Source organism: Bos mutus, chromosome 8, assembly GCF_027580195.1.
Source record: "Bos mutus isolate GX-2022 chromosome 8, NWIPB_WYAK_1.1, whole genome shotgun sequence".
Lineage (NCBI taxonomy): Eukaryota > Metazoa > Chordata > Mammalia > Artiodactyla > Bovidae > Bos > Bos mutus.
In genome coordinates, this window is record NC_091624.1 from 91769404 (window position 1) to 91786363 (window position 16960).

The 16960-nt window shown below is 36.6% G+C and overlaps 1 non-coding gene and 1 pseudogene across 1 annotated transcript; both read right to left on the reverse strand.

Annotated features, from left to right (window-relative positions):
- LOC102274240 (tigger transposable element-derived protein 1-like) overlaps positions 1-16960 on the reverse strand; it is a 103812-nt pseudogene that overhangs the window by 37015 nt on the left and 49837 nt on the right.
- Positions 14434-14543, reverse strand: LOC138989005 (U6 spliceosomal RNA). The gene has a single exon (XR_011465256.1). It is a non-coding gene; the product is annotated as a U6 spliceosomal RNA (small nuclear RNA).

Consider the following 16960-nt stretch of genomic DNA (forward strand, 5'->3'; position numbering starts at 1 on the left):
TAGGTAGATCATTTCATCTCTCTGAAACTCCATTTTCTGATCTTTAAAATAAGACCAAATTCTATTTTTGAAAGTTGTGAAGATTAATTAAAGTTTAATAAAAGTAAATCTTATAGCACATTTCTGACAAACAGTAGGTGTGCACTCAACAAATGTTAATGTCTTCCCTCTTACATCTAAGGGTTACTGTGAAAAGCAAATAAGAGAATATACATGAAAATGCTTTGTGAATTGGGCACAAAATTCCATGGACAAAGGAGCCTGGCGTGCTACAGTCAATGGGGTTGCAGAGTCGGACATGACTTAGTAACAATAGCAACCACAAATTATAGACAAAGTTGGGGTTTTACACATATTGCCTTTCTTCACCTTGTAAGTTCCAGTCAAATGAAAAGAGGCAAGCATCTCAAGATAAAGTAGCAACTTAATTATAGATTAAGGCTGTGTTCGAAATTGTAGTTTTGATGTGCTTCCCAACACTTTACTCTAAAATTAAATTTACCCACTCAGATAGGCACAGAACAGTGTGTGTAGGCACAGGTCTTACCATTGGGGCAGTAATTTTGCAATGCAGAAGGCAAACAGAATGAATGCTTCCTGAATGGAAACAGAGAACCCTGAAAGAGCAGAGCTGCCCATGGACAAATTGTTTTTAAACTCACTAATTACTCCATCTCAGTAGATAAGTCACTCCATCTCACATGAAAAAGAAACGGGAAATGGTATTTAGGAAGGAAGCCTTTCTCTGTGGAAAGAAAACAAGAGGACAGAAAACACAGGTTTCTCTAACAAACACATATACATTGCTATGAAGAAATTAAAATTCAACCCTCTTCCCCCAGCCCCCCATTCTTATACGAACTGCTATTTCATGTATGAAAATATCCTTATATTGTCTTCAAAGCTATTTACACCTCTTTCCCCAGCTTATAATATGTTCAATAAAAAATACAGATTAGAAAATTCTGCTGTATTACATTGTATATTATATTCTGTATACACAGTATATACAGACTGTATGGTATGTTTGTGTGTCCTAAAGGAATGTATATTTATTAGAGGAAGTGGAAAGGGAAATTAAAGTCCTCAGTGTGTCCATCTTCGGCTATGATTATGAGTGATTATTATTATGCATTTTGTACTTTTCAGAATTTGTTAATGATGTATTTTTTAAAAGGTGGCAATCTCCTTCCTGCCAAAATGCAACTTTAAAAAAGCACAAACGATAACAAAATCTAGCCATATTGTTTCTTCTTCTCCAATGCTGGCAATATTTTCCATTTTTCCCTTTTCAGTTATGTTCAGTACAAGTGGTCTACAAACTCACTTGGTGCAGTAAACGGTGGTGGAAAGTCACCTGAAGACTAATTAAACATAATCGTGTGTGAGTGCACGCTGTCATTTCTATCGTGTCTGATTCTTTGCAATCCTATAGACTAGAGCTCACCAGCTCTAGTAAGCTCGCTATTCATGGGATTCTACAGGCAAGAATACTGGAATTGGTAGCCATTTACTTCACCAGGGGATCTTCTTGACCCAGGGATCAAACCTACGTCTCCAGCATTGCAGGCATATTCTTTACCACTGAGCCACTGGGGAAGTGCCAAGCAAACATCAAATTGCAACTATTATAGCAGACACTGTCATTTCTAAGTACCTATCTTTTAATTATTTGTGAATGATGGTAAATCCTGGAGTTAAGTTCAACAATTTAAATTCCTTTTCCTTAATCAGCATCTTTCCACATTTCGAAGAGCCATCTTCAAATCAGATCAGATCACTCGCTCAGTCCTGTCCAACTCTTTGAGACCCCATGAATCACAGCACGCCAGGCCTCCCTGTCCATCATCAACTCCCAGAGTTCACTCAGACTCACAACCATCGAGTCAATGATGCCATCCAGCCATCTCATCCTCTATCGTCCCCTTCTCCTCTTGCCCCCAATCCCTCCCAGCATCAGAGTCTTTTCCAATGAGTCAACTCTTCGCATGAGGTGGCCAAAGTACTGGAGTTTCAGCTTTAGCATCATTCCTTCCAAAGAAATCCCAGGGCTGATCTCCTTCAGAATGGACTAGTTGGATCTCCTTGCAGTCCAAGGGACTCTCAGAGTCTTCTCCAACACCACAGTTCAAAAGCATCAATTCTTTGGTGCTCAGCCTTCTTCACATTCCAACTCTCACATCCATACATGACCACAGGAAAAACCATAACCTTGACTAGCCGGACCTTTGTTGGCAAAGTAATGTCTCTGCTTTTCAATATGCTATCTAGGTTGGTCATAACTTTCCTTCCAAGGAGTAAGCGTCTTTTAATTTCATGGCTGCAGTCACCATCTGCAGTGATTTTGGAGCCCAAAAAAATAAAGTCTGATACTGTTTCCACTGTTTCCCCATCTATTTCCCATGAAGTGATGGGACCAGATGCCATGATCTTCGTTTTCTGAATGTTGAGCTTTAAGCCAACTTTTTCACTCTCTACTTTCACTTTCATCAAGAGGCTTTTGAGTTCCTCTTCACTTTCTGACATAAGGGTGGTGTCATCTGCATATCTGAGGTTATTGATATTTCTCCCGGCAATCTTGATTCCAGCTTGTGTTTCTTCCAGTCCAGCATTTCTCATGATGTACTCTGCATATAAGTTAAATAAACAGGGTGACAATATGCAGCCTTGACGAACTCCTTTTCCTATTTGGAACCAGTCTGTTGTTCCATGTCCAGTTCTAACTGTTGCTTCCTGACCTGCATACAAATTTCTCAAGAGGCAGGTCAGGTGGTCTGGTATTCCCATCTCTTTCAGAATTTTCCATAGTTTATTGTGATCCACACAGTGAAAGAGTATTTACTTTCTCATTTTGTTACTTTTGTTATAACTATTGGTGTGAAGGATTTTTGGTTATATAAATTTTAATTTTTAAAATTAGGTCCAATTTATCCATCTTTTCTACTTTTTCTGTTTTTTCATACTTCGAAAAGCTTCTAATGCTGGGTTATGAAATTTTTTCCCCACATTTTCTTCTGAACTGGTTTCATTTTCCATTTAAGTATTAATATTTTGAAATGTTTACTGAAATAAAGTGTTAGTATGGATGCAGTCCCCCTGCCCCTAGATAGCTATCCAACTTTACAATATCCTTTATGGAATAACGTCATTGCCTCAACTTTATCATATACTAAATTTTTGTATGCATGTGTCTTTCTTGACTTCTACTTTGTTTTCAAAGCTCTATTTTTTTTTCAAGAGAGTACTGTGGCTTAAAAATTATGTTGTTGTAGTATGAATTTAATTTAATTTATTTATTTTCTTTGTTTAAAATTAATTTTTATTGAAGTATAGTATATTTATACTCTAGACACCCCAACACTGAAAATAAACTTTGAGCATGGCCTCCCAGGTTATGTATATCACTTAAAAATTTGCATATATAAAAGAATGAATACTATTATGTCCATTGTAAAATCACTAAAACATATATTTGAAAGCTAAAGGTAAAATAAACAATATTTAAATTTGTAAGCAATACATTAAAAATAACATAATAAAATTTTACAATATATTGCTGTCACTAATGAAATTAAAAGACCCTTACTCCTTGGAAGGAAAGTTATGACCAACCTAGATAGCATATTCAAAAGCAGAGACATTACTTTGTCAACAAAGGTCCATCTAGTCAAGGCTATGGTTTTTCCTGTGGTCATGTATGGATGTGAGAATTGGACTGTGAAGAAGGTTGAGTGCCGAAGAATTGATGCTTTTGAGCTGTGGTGTTGGAGAAGACTCTTGAGAGTCCCTTGGACTGCAAGGAGATCCAACCAGTCCATTCTGAAGGAGATCAGCCCTGGGATTTCTTTGGAAGGAATGATGCTAAAGCTGAAACTCTAGTACTTTGGCCACCTCATGCGAAGAATTGACTCATTGGAAAAGACTCTGATGCTGGGAGGGATTGGGGGCTGGAGGAGAAGGGGACGACAGAGGATGAGATGGCTGGATGGCATCACCGACTCGATAGATGTGAGTTTGAGTGAACTCTGGGAGTTGGTGATGGACAGGGAGGCCTGGCGTGCTGTGATTCATGGGGTTGCAAAGAGTTGGACATGACTGAGGGACTGAACTGAACTGAACTGAACTGAATGTTGTGAACCATATATCATTTTCTTTTTTTAACTTTTTATTTTATATGGGATATAGCTGATTAACAATGTTGTAATAGTTTCAGGTGAACAGCTAAGGGACTCAGCCTTACATACATATGTATCCATTCTCCCCTAAAATCCCCTCACATTCAGGCTGCCATATAACACTAAGCAGAGTTCCATGTGCTTGTAGTATGTGTTTTAAAAATATAGTTAGTTTAAATTCTCTTTTTTTTCAGAATATAGTAAGCTAAAACTACTAAAGTTAACTCAAGAGTTGATGTTTAGCTGGAAAGATCCCACATAGATCTATCATCTTTTATTCTAACAACCTCAGCAGTTTCTTTGCTTTGATTTGTAACATAGCTTTTGCCATCTTGTAATGTGCCATTTGAAAAGATATTTAGTCAAGCCTGTGAAGCAATGGATTTTTCAGTTATTAGCAAATTGGAATGTGGCTGGATTTCAAGTAGAAGGAAAAGTTGGAGATAGGGAGTTCCTTAGGTAAAACTGGCTGTTATCATCAGGAGGCAGGTTCAGAACAAGGAATTTAGGAAAAACATGTATTCTTTTTCTTTATCTTTTGCTAAGACAACTTTTCAGTATATTTCTGGCCTGAGAAATATTACTTTTTTCTCAGTTAGGAAAGCATAAGAATTGTGCCATCTTTGGAGAAGGAAATGGCAACCCACTCCAGTGTTCTTGCCTGGAGAATCCCATGGACGGAGAAGCCTGGTAGGCTGCAGTCCATGGGGTCGCACAGAGTCGGACATGACTGAAGCGACTTGGCAGCAGCAGCAGGCACTTGAAAGACGCATGTAGGGATGTGTCAAGCCAAGTACTTAAAATCGATCATTTCAAATAATACAGAAGCTCAAAAATCTATTGCACTGGATAAAGAACCAAACTTTATGACTCTTCTCATCAGATTTAAGAAATAATTTCAGTCTACTTGAATACAATAGTAATTTACAGTACATCAGTACCTTCATCCCACTGCTAATTTTAGCAGTACTTATGTAGCTTCTCTGAGAATGTTGTAATTACAGCTAGAAAAAGATATCTCCAAAAAGTTACTGCTGCTGCTGCTAAGTCGCTTCAGTCGTGTCCGACTCTGTGCGACCCCATAGACGGCAGCTCACCAGGCTCCCCCATCCCTTGGATTCTCCAGGCAAGAACACTGGAGTGGGTTGCCATTTCCTTCTCCAATGCATGAGAGTGAAAAGTGGAAGTGAAGTCGCTACTAGAATTCTCTAATTCAGTGTGTGTCTTCAGCCTTCATTTTATATGATTCACCATGATTTAAGAATTCATCTTCTAGACATTTATCTTAAAAAAATAATGCAAACTATAGAAAAATTTATATGTATAATTTTTTTTATTGCAATGCTACTTAACCAAATTAGAACAATTGAAATGTTCCCATTTAGGGGAATGATTATGTAACTTATGGTATTTACATGTATGGCATATTCACTGTAAAATAACTTTTACAAAGAGGTTTTCCAGACATAGGATAAGGCCGATGATAAATGGTTAAGTAGTAAAAATAGGGATATAGAAGTTAGTATCAGTTACTAACATTAAATTATAATTGTTAAAATGATACTAGTGGTACTCTGAGTGTTGGCATTATGAGCTGTCAATATTTTTAGATAATTTTTATGTTTTTTCTCAATTTTTTTTACAGTTAATGCAAAATGAAGCATCTTCTACTTCTTTTTTTTTTTTTTTGTAAGCACTTAAGTTGTACTCTCTTAGCAAATTTCAGTGATACAGTGTTATTATCTGTGGTTACCATGTCATATATTAGATCCTCAGACCTTATACATCTTGTAATTAAAAGTTGGTAACCTTTACCAAACTCTCCCTATTTTCCCCAATTCCAGTTCTTGGCAGTCACAGTTTTATTCTCTGTTTCTATGAGTACACTTTTTTTTTGTTTGTTTTTTAAAAGATTCTACATATAAGTGATACCACGCATTATTTGTTTTTCTTTACTTGCCTGTTTTATTTCACTTAGCATAATTTCCTCTAGGCTCATCCATGTCATCACTGATGACAGAATTTTCTTCTTTTTCAGGGCTGAATAATATTCTGTTTTGTATATACACCACAGTTTCTTGTTCCATTCATCCATTGGCAAACAGGCTGTTTCCATACTGTGACTATTGCTGCATCAAATATGGGAGTCCATATATCTCTTTAAGATAACAGTTTCCTTTAAATATGTACCAGAAGTGGAATTGTTGGGTCATATGAAAATTCTTTTCATACTGTCACAGGGTGAAAGAGCAGAGTGAAAAAGGTGGAATAAAACTCAACATTAAAAAACTAAGATAATGGCATCTGGTCTCATCATTTCATGGCAAACTGAATGAAAAATAGTGGAAACAATGACAGATTTTATTTTCTGGACTGCAAAATCACTGCAGACGGTGACTGTAGCCACAAAATTAAAAGACGCTTGCTCCTTGGAAAGAAAGCTATTACAAACCTAGACAGTGTATTAAACAGCAGAGACATCACTTCGCCAACAAAGGTCTGAATAATCCAAGTGTTGATTTCCAGTAGTCACATATGGATGTGAGAGTGGGACTAAAGCTGTGCTGCTGGAAAAGACTCTTGAGAGTTCCCTGGACAGCAAAGAGATCAAAACAGTCAATACTAAAGGAAGGCAACCCTGAGTATTCATTGGAAGGACTGATGCTGAAACTGAAGCTCCAATACTTCGGCCACCATATGCAAAGAGCCAACTCATTGGACAAGACCCTGATGCTGGGAAAAATTAAGGGCAAGAGGAAAAGGGGGTTACAGAGGAGATGGTTGGACAGCATTACCGACTCAGTAGGCATGAGTTTGAGCAAACTCTGGGAGACAGTAGGGTCGCAAAGAGTTGGACACCACTGAGCAACTTTCACTTCACTTCACTTCTCTTCACTGGGAGATAGTGAAGGACAGGGAAGCCTGGTGTGTTGCAGTCCCTGGGATCACAGAGTTGGGCACGACTTAGTGACTGAACAGCAACAACATGGCAATTCTAGTTTTAATTTTTTGAGGAATTCCATACTGTTTTCCACAGTGGCTGTGCTAGTTACATCCCCACCAACAAGGCACTAGGATTCCCTTTTCTACACATTCCCACCAGCGTGTATCCCTTGTCTTTTTTTTTTTTTTTTACTTTGGCTGCTTCGTGTCTTGTTGCAGCAGGCAGGATCTTTCGTTGTGGAGTACAGACTCTCTAGCTGTGAGACATGGACTCAGTAGTTGTAGCTCGTGGTTTTAGTTCTTGCATGGCATATGGGATCTTATTCCCTGACCAGGAATTGAACCTGTATCCCTTGCATTGCAAGGTGGATTCTTAACCACTGGATCACCATGGAAGTCCCTATCCATTGTCTCTTGATGACGGATGCCATTCTAACAGGCATAAAGTGATACCTCAAGGATATCTTGACTCATAGTTCCCTGATGACTAGTGAGGCTGTGCATTTTCTTGTGTACCTGTTGGCCATTTTGTATGTCTTTTTTGGAAAAATGTCTATTGAGGTCTTCTGTCCATTTTCTATTCATATTATTATTATCCTCATTGCTATTAATTTGTATTATTTCCTTATATACTTTATATATTAATGTCTTATTGGATAATATAGTTCATAAATGTTTTCTCTCATTCCATAGGTTTCCTTTGGTTTTGTTGATGGTTTCCTTTGGTGAACAAAAGCTTTTTAGCTTTATGTATTTGCACTTGCTTATTTTTGCTTTTATTGCCTTTATTTTTTGTGTCATATCCAAGAAAAATTGTTGTCCAGACTAATGTCAAGAAGCATTTCTTCTATTTTTTTTCTAGGAGTTTTACAGTTTTAGGTTTTACATTTAATTCTTTAATCTATTTCCAGTTAATTTTTTGTGAGTGATGTAAGATAGAGGTTGAATTTCATTCTTTTCTATGTGAACAAATATCCAGTTTTCCCAATACTGTTACCTGACATAACTCCTACTTGGCCATTTGATTTTCTAATGTTTTGTTGATTTTTGCAACTATGTTCATGAGAGTTATTGATCTATAGGTTTTTTCATTCTGGTAATATCTTTATTTGGATTTGGTTTTAGGGTGATGCTGTTCTCACAGAATGGGTGAAAAAACTGCTGTTACTTAATCCTTAATCTTCACTCTTTGTTCCACCTTCTGTGCACACTCCTCTGACACTACCTGGATACCACTCTTTCACTATCAAGATAATATTTTTTAAGGCTTCGCACTTAGCAAATTTTACACAAGATTTGGTATCCAAGAAGGGGATTAATGTGCAGTGCAGTAAAGCACAGCATATAATTCAAGTTTATATTAGACATCCTTTCTCTTAAACACCCCTTTGCCACTTCAAATAATGTGAATTCACTAATTGTTCCACTTCATTTATCCCTGTCCTTTAGTTGTACTGCAAGACTCTACCTTCTTATCTATTCTTAACTTTCATTTTAAAAACTCATCTGGTTTTACAATGTAAACAATTCAATTTTCTTCAGTAAGTTTGGACAAATGTTTGTGTGTGAACCAGGCTGGGTGGGTATCAGCTGAGATTTTTATTTCTTATTTAATATTTAAGTCATAGATGGCCTTGGGTCCACAAGGAGGCTTTTCTCCATGCAGTCATCAGGGCACCAGCCTTCTTTTATGTAGTGACTCTATCATCTCCTTGGACAAAGGAGAGAAAGAACTTGAAGGGTGGCCCAAGGGACTTCAGGGCCAGGCATGAAAGTATTATTTATCACTTCTTCTCACATTCTGCTGCTCGGAATTCATTCACATGTCCCCATCTGATTGCAAAATGTTGTCTTGCTATGTGCTTCAGAGAAAATGAAATGTTCTTTGATGAACATGTAAAATTCTTCCTGCCACACTTTAAAAAAAAATTAGGGTGATATGCTAAGTAGAAGCCTAATCTGGGTCTCCATTCCTTTACTAGCATTTTAGTGGAAATTTCTTTCTTTTACATGAGCTCACTGTCCTGAGGAGACCTTCTTGTCTGACACAATACTCTCAAATCCCTTAGAAAAAAGAGGCTCCCATCAATTTTACTTGCTGCATTGCTTATTGATTTGAGTATCTCAAACTCCCCCTTTTTATTGCTGTATACTTAGCCTAGCTTATGCAGTATGCATATATAATTTGGTACCCTTACATTTTTCACTAATAATACTTGATGGATTTTTTTTCTTATGGATTGATGCTATCTAATCAATATCAGAAATGATATTAGCTACATCTAGTTCTGATTTTAACTAATAAACTCACTGTTAATATCTCATGAGATTTTTGATTGTAGCTGAAAATCTGTTCCTACATTTTGTTAAAGTCCACTTTCCTTCATTGTCCCCTAAGGATTCCCTGTCACCTCTTTCAGTTTGTCAGCTGCTTTCTTTAATTTTATTCCTTATCTGTTTCCAAGTTATTCCCTTTAGCTGCCTTGGTTTCTTGCTCTTTCTGTATTTTTTAAAAAAACTTTGATTGCTCCCTGTGTTCCCATAATCAACTAGATGTTGTTTTTCACTGTTTATATATTCAATCCCCCACAGTGAAAGAAGTTAAAGACTATTTCAGTTATTCCTATTTGCTTTCCACTCCCTCACCTTCCTGTTAATTTCAGATTTGACCAGTATGTTTTACATATTAGAGCTGTATTTGGTGCAGTTTTGTTTTTCAGAATTTTAATATGTGAATTGCTTTGAATTTGAATTCATTTTTTATGAACTAACTTGTGACAGTCCTTATTAAGTGCTTTTGAGATCACTGCTGGTATGCTAATAAAGATTGTTTAAACTGAGCTCAGGAAAGGTTTTCTGTGCATCTGGTGTGGGTTGAAGAGATTATAATTCCAATAATCTAGAAGAAGCAATTAAGTGTTTGTTCATATTTGGATTTTTAAAATAAAAACATCTCTCAACTGCAGCCATTTTAATCGTGCATCTGTTTAGAATCTTGCTACTAGGTTGTTTCTTTTTGTGGTGAGCCTGGCACTTTTTTTAAACTAATGGGTGGAATATAATGGGTAAATTTAGTAGAGTCACCAATACCACAAAATGATTTAAACTAAGGTTTTTAAAAAAAATCTTTCTTGGTGGTGGAAGTCATTTTATGAAGGGTAATTTCTTTGAATGATTAAATACAGAACTGTTTCTTGCCCAGTGAGTTTATGGAGGAGTAAACATTCTTATTTCCTTAATAGCAGTAGGTATGTGGTTTATTGGCAAGCTTCCCTTTTTCTACTGTTCACCCCCCTCCCCCACCACAGTGAGCTATGAGCACATTACCAAGGCAAGGCCAATTAGTCTGGCCATTTTGATTGTCTTAGAGATGAATGTATGACCCAAGCATGGCCAATGAGAGCTCCACCAAAAGTGTTTGCTGGAACTTTAAGGAAAAGTGCTTTCTTACCCCTTAGTTACTAGGATGTATTATAAGTTGCAGCCCCTGGGAGCTGTTGTTACCATCACACGGAAAGAGCTCTGTCTCAGGATAAAACAATGAGGAAAACAGAATTGAGAGAGAGAAATTTCTTATGGCATTTCTAAAACCCTAGATCTAATTGTGTTTGAAGTCAGTCACCTCTTAGATTTCTTAGGAGTGTAAGTCATTAAGTTACCTTTTAACTCAAGCTAGTTTTGGTTGAGTTTCTTTCACTGACACTAGAAGTGTACCATCAAAAGCACTATGTAGAACTGTTTTCTACAGGAAAGTAAAGAAGACCCTTACCTACAATGTTGACCATTCACTTTCTATCATACATCACAGTAACTGGCACAGAGACATGTTTAATAATATTTATGGAATGAGTAAATGATTCATCTAATTAGATTAATTTATTTTAATAATTTAGTTCAAATTGTTGGACACCTATTTTGTTCAAGGTCTTATCATAGGAAATAGTAAGATGATAAAAGAAATAAAAGGGACAGAGGCTCTCTCCTGCATTTTCTGAGTTTGTGCAGGCAATGAATTATAATAATAACTTAAGGCAAACTCACAGAAGGGTCTAAATGAAGTGAAAGCTGTCTGTTAAAAAATAGCTAAGTCATCAAAAAGTTTTCAAGTTAGACTACTTAGACTTGACTCCATGTTCTGTGCTTGTTAACTGAATAAATTTGGGTACATTATTTAAATTCAGTTTTCTTATCTGTAAAACGAGGGTAATATATGTATTCCCTTTATAGATCTTTCATAATAGCAATATGTGAACCATGAACTTCCAGATATTCAAGCTGGTTTTAGAAAAGGCAGAGGAACCAGAGATCAAATTGCCAACATCTGCTGGATCATCGAAAAAGCAAGAGAGTTTAAGAAAACATTTATTTCTGATTTATTGACTATGCCAAAGCCTTTGATTATGTGGATCACAATAAACTATGGAAAATTCTGAAAGAGATGGGAATACCAGACCACCTGACCTGCCTCTTGAGAAATTTGTATGCAGGTCAGGAAGCAGCAGTTAGAACTGGACATGGAACAACAGACTGGTTCCAAATAGGAAAAGCAGTACATCAAGGTTGTATATTGTCACCCTATTTATTTAACTTCTATGCAGAGTACATCATGAGAAATGCTGGGCTGGAAGAAGTACAAGCTGGAATCAAGATTGCTGGGAGAAATATCAGTAACCTCAGATATGCAGATGACACCACCCTTATGGCAGAAAGTGAGGAGGAACTAAAAAGCCTCTTGATGAAAGTGAAAGACTAGAGTGAAAAAGTTGGCATAAAGCTCAACATTCAGAAAATGAAGATCATGGCATCTGGTCCCACCACTTCATGGGAATTAGATGGGGAAACAGTGGAAACAGGGTCAGACTTTATTTTTGGGGCTCCAAAATCACTGCAGATGGTGATTGCAGCCGTGAAATTAAAAGATGCTTGCTCCTGGAAGGAGAGTTATGACCAGCCTAGATAGCATATTAAAAAGCAGAGACATTGCCAACAAAGGTCCATCTAGTCAAGGCTATGGTTTTTCCAGTGGTCATGTATGGATGTGAGAGTTGGACTGTGAAGAAGGCTGAGAGCCAAAGAATTGATGCTTTTGAATTGTGGTGTTGGATAAGACTCTTGAGAGTCCCTTGGGCTGCAGGGAGATCCAACCAGTCCATTCTAAAGGAGATCGGTCCTGGGTGTTCTTTGGAAGGACTGATGTTGAAGCTGAAACTCCAATACTTTGGCCACCTCATGCGAAGAGGTGACTAATTGGAAAAGACTCTGATGCTGGGAGGGATTGGGGGCAGGAGGAGAAGGGAACGACAGAGGATGAGATGGCTGGATGGCATCACCGACTCAATGCACATGAGTTTGGGTGAACTCCAGGAGTTGGTGGTGGACAGGGAGGCCTGGCATGATGCGATTCATGGTGTCGCCAAGAGTCAGATGTGACTGACTGAACTGAACTGAACTGAACTGAAGGATAAATAGAGATTTTTATTTAAAATAATTAAAAACCTAGGATATGTTAAGTAACTTTTAACTGTCTTTTCAGCAAGCAGAGATGGATGGTACAGGATTTAAATATGGAAGAAGATAGAATTGGAAATGAAGTCACTCTTGGGAAGCTGAATATTTATTATATTGCAACTAAGTGTCAGTCATTAGGAAAACTCTGTGTACAGAGTTTGTAATACAAAATCATCCAGCAAAATTACTTTATTATTACGTGTGTTAGATTTATACTGTGATAGATTTATTTTAGAAAAGATAAGATATGCATCCTTGTAAATGGGGTAAAAAAGGGTCCTGTATCTTATATTTTTATAAATTTTTACAGGAAAGCATTTAGCATTTTAAACTCAGATTGATAACAATGTCAAATTTTTACTAGATATTCTGTGACAGGAAAGAAAAAAAAGGATTTTCAAAAATAGTGTCTTTAATTATCTGTATTAAGGTAGATAAGCAGAAGATTAAGTATTATATGTATATAGCCTTCTGGATTCATTAATATATAATACAATGCTTAAAGCTCATAAAATTTGATGAAATTTTATAAGGTCTTATTCAGAAATAATTGTCCTTCTATGTCATGAAATGCTTTTTATAATTACTTTTTAATTTTCCTTTAATCTGCAACTCATGGTAAAGTAGTAGTTTCCCAGGGGTTTCTGAATAGAAAGGGAAATAGAGTGCCATTAATGGAGAAAAGTAGTTCAAATATGCTTAATATTGCTGGCCTACATGTTTCAGAAACATGGGGGCATTTCCATTTGATTCAGGGATCAGTGGAGAGAATGAAACAGCATAGTATAGCAGTGGAAAGAACACAGACTTTGGAAATCTTGACAAAAATAAAATAAAATTGTCTCATTTTGGACAATATAACCTTATTGAGCCCAGGGTTCACTGTGAGAAGAAGACAGCAACATTAACTTCATAGTTTTTGTGATGATTAAGGGTGATCTTTATAGGGTGATACTCATGTTGTTTGGCACATGGAAGGTGATCAATGTATGACTACTATTCTTAATATAAATTATAATTTCCAGTTAGTAACAAAACATGTCAATGAGATTCTATTTCATATGTTTTGAGTAAAGGGAAATATACATCTATCAAAATCAAAATAAAAGAATGGATAAGTGCTGGAAATCCTAAGGCAGAAATATGAATAAATAAAACTAAAGAGATAAATGTTAAGCATCAACCTCCAAGATTTTGATGGATGTTGACTGAGTCTTAGCTGATATCCTAGCTAATGAATAGCCAAGTTCAGCACTGCAGTTTAACTTCACTGCTCCAGCCTGCTCCAAAGATAAAATGGATGTGGAGGTGTTCTATGCAGAGATGATGATGGAACAGCTGTTCTTCACTCTCTTCTTCTCAAGTTGTTTGCCTTTTTCATTTAGCCTATAAAGTAAGCATGAGTCTAGTTTCTATCAGGAACCAGAGTTCCTATCTTAGCGTTTTCTATCCAGTTTTCCTGTCTTTGTCTTTACGATCTTTTCTGGCCTCCTCTCTTGACCTTTCACCTTGTCCAATTCTCTTTCTTATTTGCTTAATGAAAAGTCCAACTCTCTTCTCAAAACTAGGCTCTTCAGAGGCGTCCTCAACCCACCTCATATCATGGAAGGACACATTCCTCCTTAAGAATTATAAAATACACATTGGGATATTAAAAACAGTTACTTTCTGGCTAAGGACTCTTCATTGTGTTAAATTTAAACGAATCAAATCCCAGATTTACATTTTAATATATATATAAATAGCTTTACCACTGGCCTCAGGTTATCTAAAAAGTCATAAGTTTTCCTTCTTTTGTTTTTAATGGAGCATTTTGTGAATTCTATCAATTCTTTGTGAATTCATCCTTGTGTAGGGACCATGCTGGTCTTCTCTGTATCATTCCAATTTTAGCATATGTGTTGCTAAAGCAAGCACTCTTTCCTCCCTCCTTTTCTCCTCCCTCTCTCCTTCTCTCCCTTTTCTCTGTCTTTTTCTGAGACGGTGCTCTCGGACACATATATATGCTGTCTGCTTGCTACAGTTTAAAACTTATTTTTACTTTAGGCAAGTATATATTTTTTCCCTCTGTTTTTCCTTTTTCTTCCCCTAGAAAAAATCTTGCAACTGAGTCCGACATATTAAAAAATATAAATTAAGCTTTTTATTAGGGAAAGACCCTGATGCTGGGAAAGATTGAAAGCAGGAGGAGGAGAAGGGATGACAGAGGATTAGATGATTGGATGGCATCACTGACTCGATGAATGTGAGTTTGAGCAATTTCTGGGAGTTGGTGATGGACAGGGAAGCCTGGTGTGATGCAGTCCAAGGGGTTGCAAAGAGTTTGACATGACTGAGTGACTGAACTCAACTGAAGTGGGATCAGACCTCTCCTCTTTCATCTCTATCATTTTCACGGTCCCTGCAGTATCTCTGAGGAGCCCTAGGCCCAGAGAAACACTATTGAAAAGCTTTGAGCTAGTGAAAAGAGTTATTAACTGAAATTCTGAAGACTGGAGTTTTAGCTTTAGCTCTAACATCAAATTTATATGTGTCACTGATAGGGGTAATTGTCTTATCCATAAAACAAAGGTTTGAACAGTGGTTCTCAATTTTGTCTGTGTATTAGAATCACCTGGGGAGCTTTTAAAAATACTGATGCTCAGGCCTTATATCAATTAAATTAGAGTCTTTGGGGCGTGACCAAGACAACAGTATATTTTAGAGCTCCTTGGGTGATTCCAATGTGCAACCAAGTTTCAAAACTGCCAAAGAGTTTTTGAGCAATAATGTTTCACAAATCCATAGGTCTTTGCAGCTTGCTTTGGTAGATGTAGTTAAAATGTGCAGAGTCTATTAATTTATAGATAGTACTTAGTGAAGAGTGGGGATGAACGTGGTCATAAAGATTGAAACCTAGGAAAAAAGTTTTTTGATTATCTTAATAGCTCAGTGTGTTGGGCAAAACACTTAACTCTGTTATATCCCTGATGGGAGTAATTTTAACTTCCTCTAAAATGAGGCTCTCAACGGAGAAATCATATTTAAATGCAGTGTTATTAGATTTATACCAATAATGACACCATTTGTTAGTATGATCTGCTAAGAATTACACCTAGCTATTTCATTCACAAAATAAATAGAATGGCCAGATTGACTACTGATATGTATAATATGGTTAATATTCCTCAGTTGGTGGTATAGCTAGAAGACAGATTAAAGTAGCATGTTATCAATGGAAATCTCTGATATTGAGATGCTGCATTAAAAGTGCCTCCATTAAAAGGGCAAAGAGAGAAAAAAAACCCCAGGATTACTGCTGTGTGCTTGTCAATGAAAAACTATTGTTATGAAAAACTATTGTTTCAGCCGAGTTTTCAAAGTAGGAATAAAGCTCATAGTATTGGTGAGCAATTGATCCTCAAAGATATACAAATTGTATGACAATATTCAGTCTATAATCTCCAAAGGTCAAATGAATTTCTTATGACTGGATAAGTTACAATGAATACCAAGTAGTGTAAAAGTGATGGCAGAACTAGAGCAAAATGATTGATTCTAAATATGTTAGATGTAAAGCTAAATAGAAATGCCTTTTCATTTTCTTGTTACCAAGGCCATTTACACATTTTCTCTCATATTTGGGCAGCTAATAGGTATTCAAATTCATGTGCTTTAATCTCCTCTTTTACCAATGTAGTTCTTTGCTAGAAGTTGGTAACCTTTAAATAAAAGAAAGTGCAGCTATCACTTGTGGCATGACAATATATTAATAATTTTATTCCCTTGTTCTTAGAATTTTTTTTGCTGGAATGGATTTACCAACAACAGAATAAAAAAATCATATTTAAAAAATTTGTCCTGTCCTTCTGCACAGGAAGATCAGCTTTATGTTTTCATGTGTTCTAGGCCTCCTTACCCCAGAGGAAAGTTTACCCTAGGTTTATTTGTGAAAGTACCCAAGAAGTTGGGCAGTGAGCCCAATGTTGACTTGGCAGACTAGGAAAAGTCCACAGAAACAATTTTGACAACATGAATTTGAATCAATAGCGACATTGTCCACCTCTGAATGAACTGTGTTAAGAAGGACAATGAGTGCTTTACAATGGCTAAGAGTGACCATTGGTTAGGAATCCCCTCTATTTTTTCTTGGCCTTTGTAAGATCTGATATCTTGATACAGTATAAAATAAATGAATGAGAAGAATGGGGTGTGGGGAAAGAGAAAGAGGGAGAGGTGTGTAGGGGAATGAAATGTAGTGGCAAATTACAAAATAATTATTGATGTTGTTATTTTCACCAGACTTGGCCAATGGAGACTGGATGCTAAATATAGTTTGGTTTGGATAAGTTTAA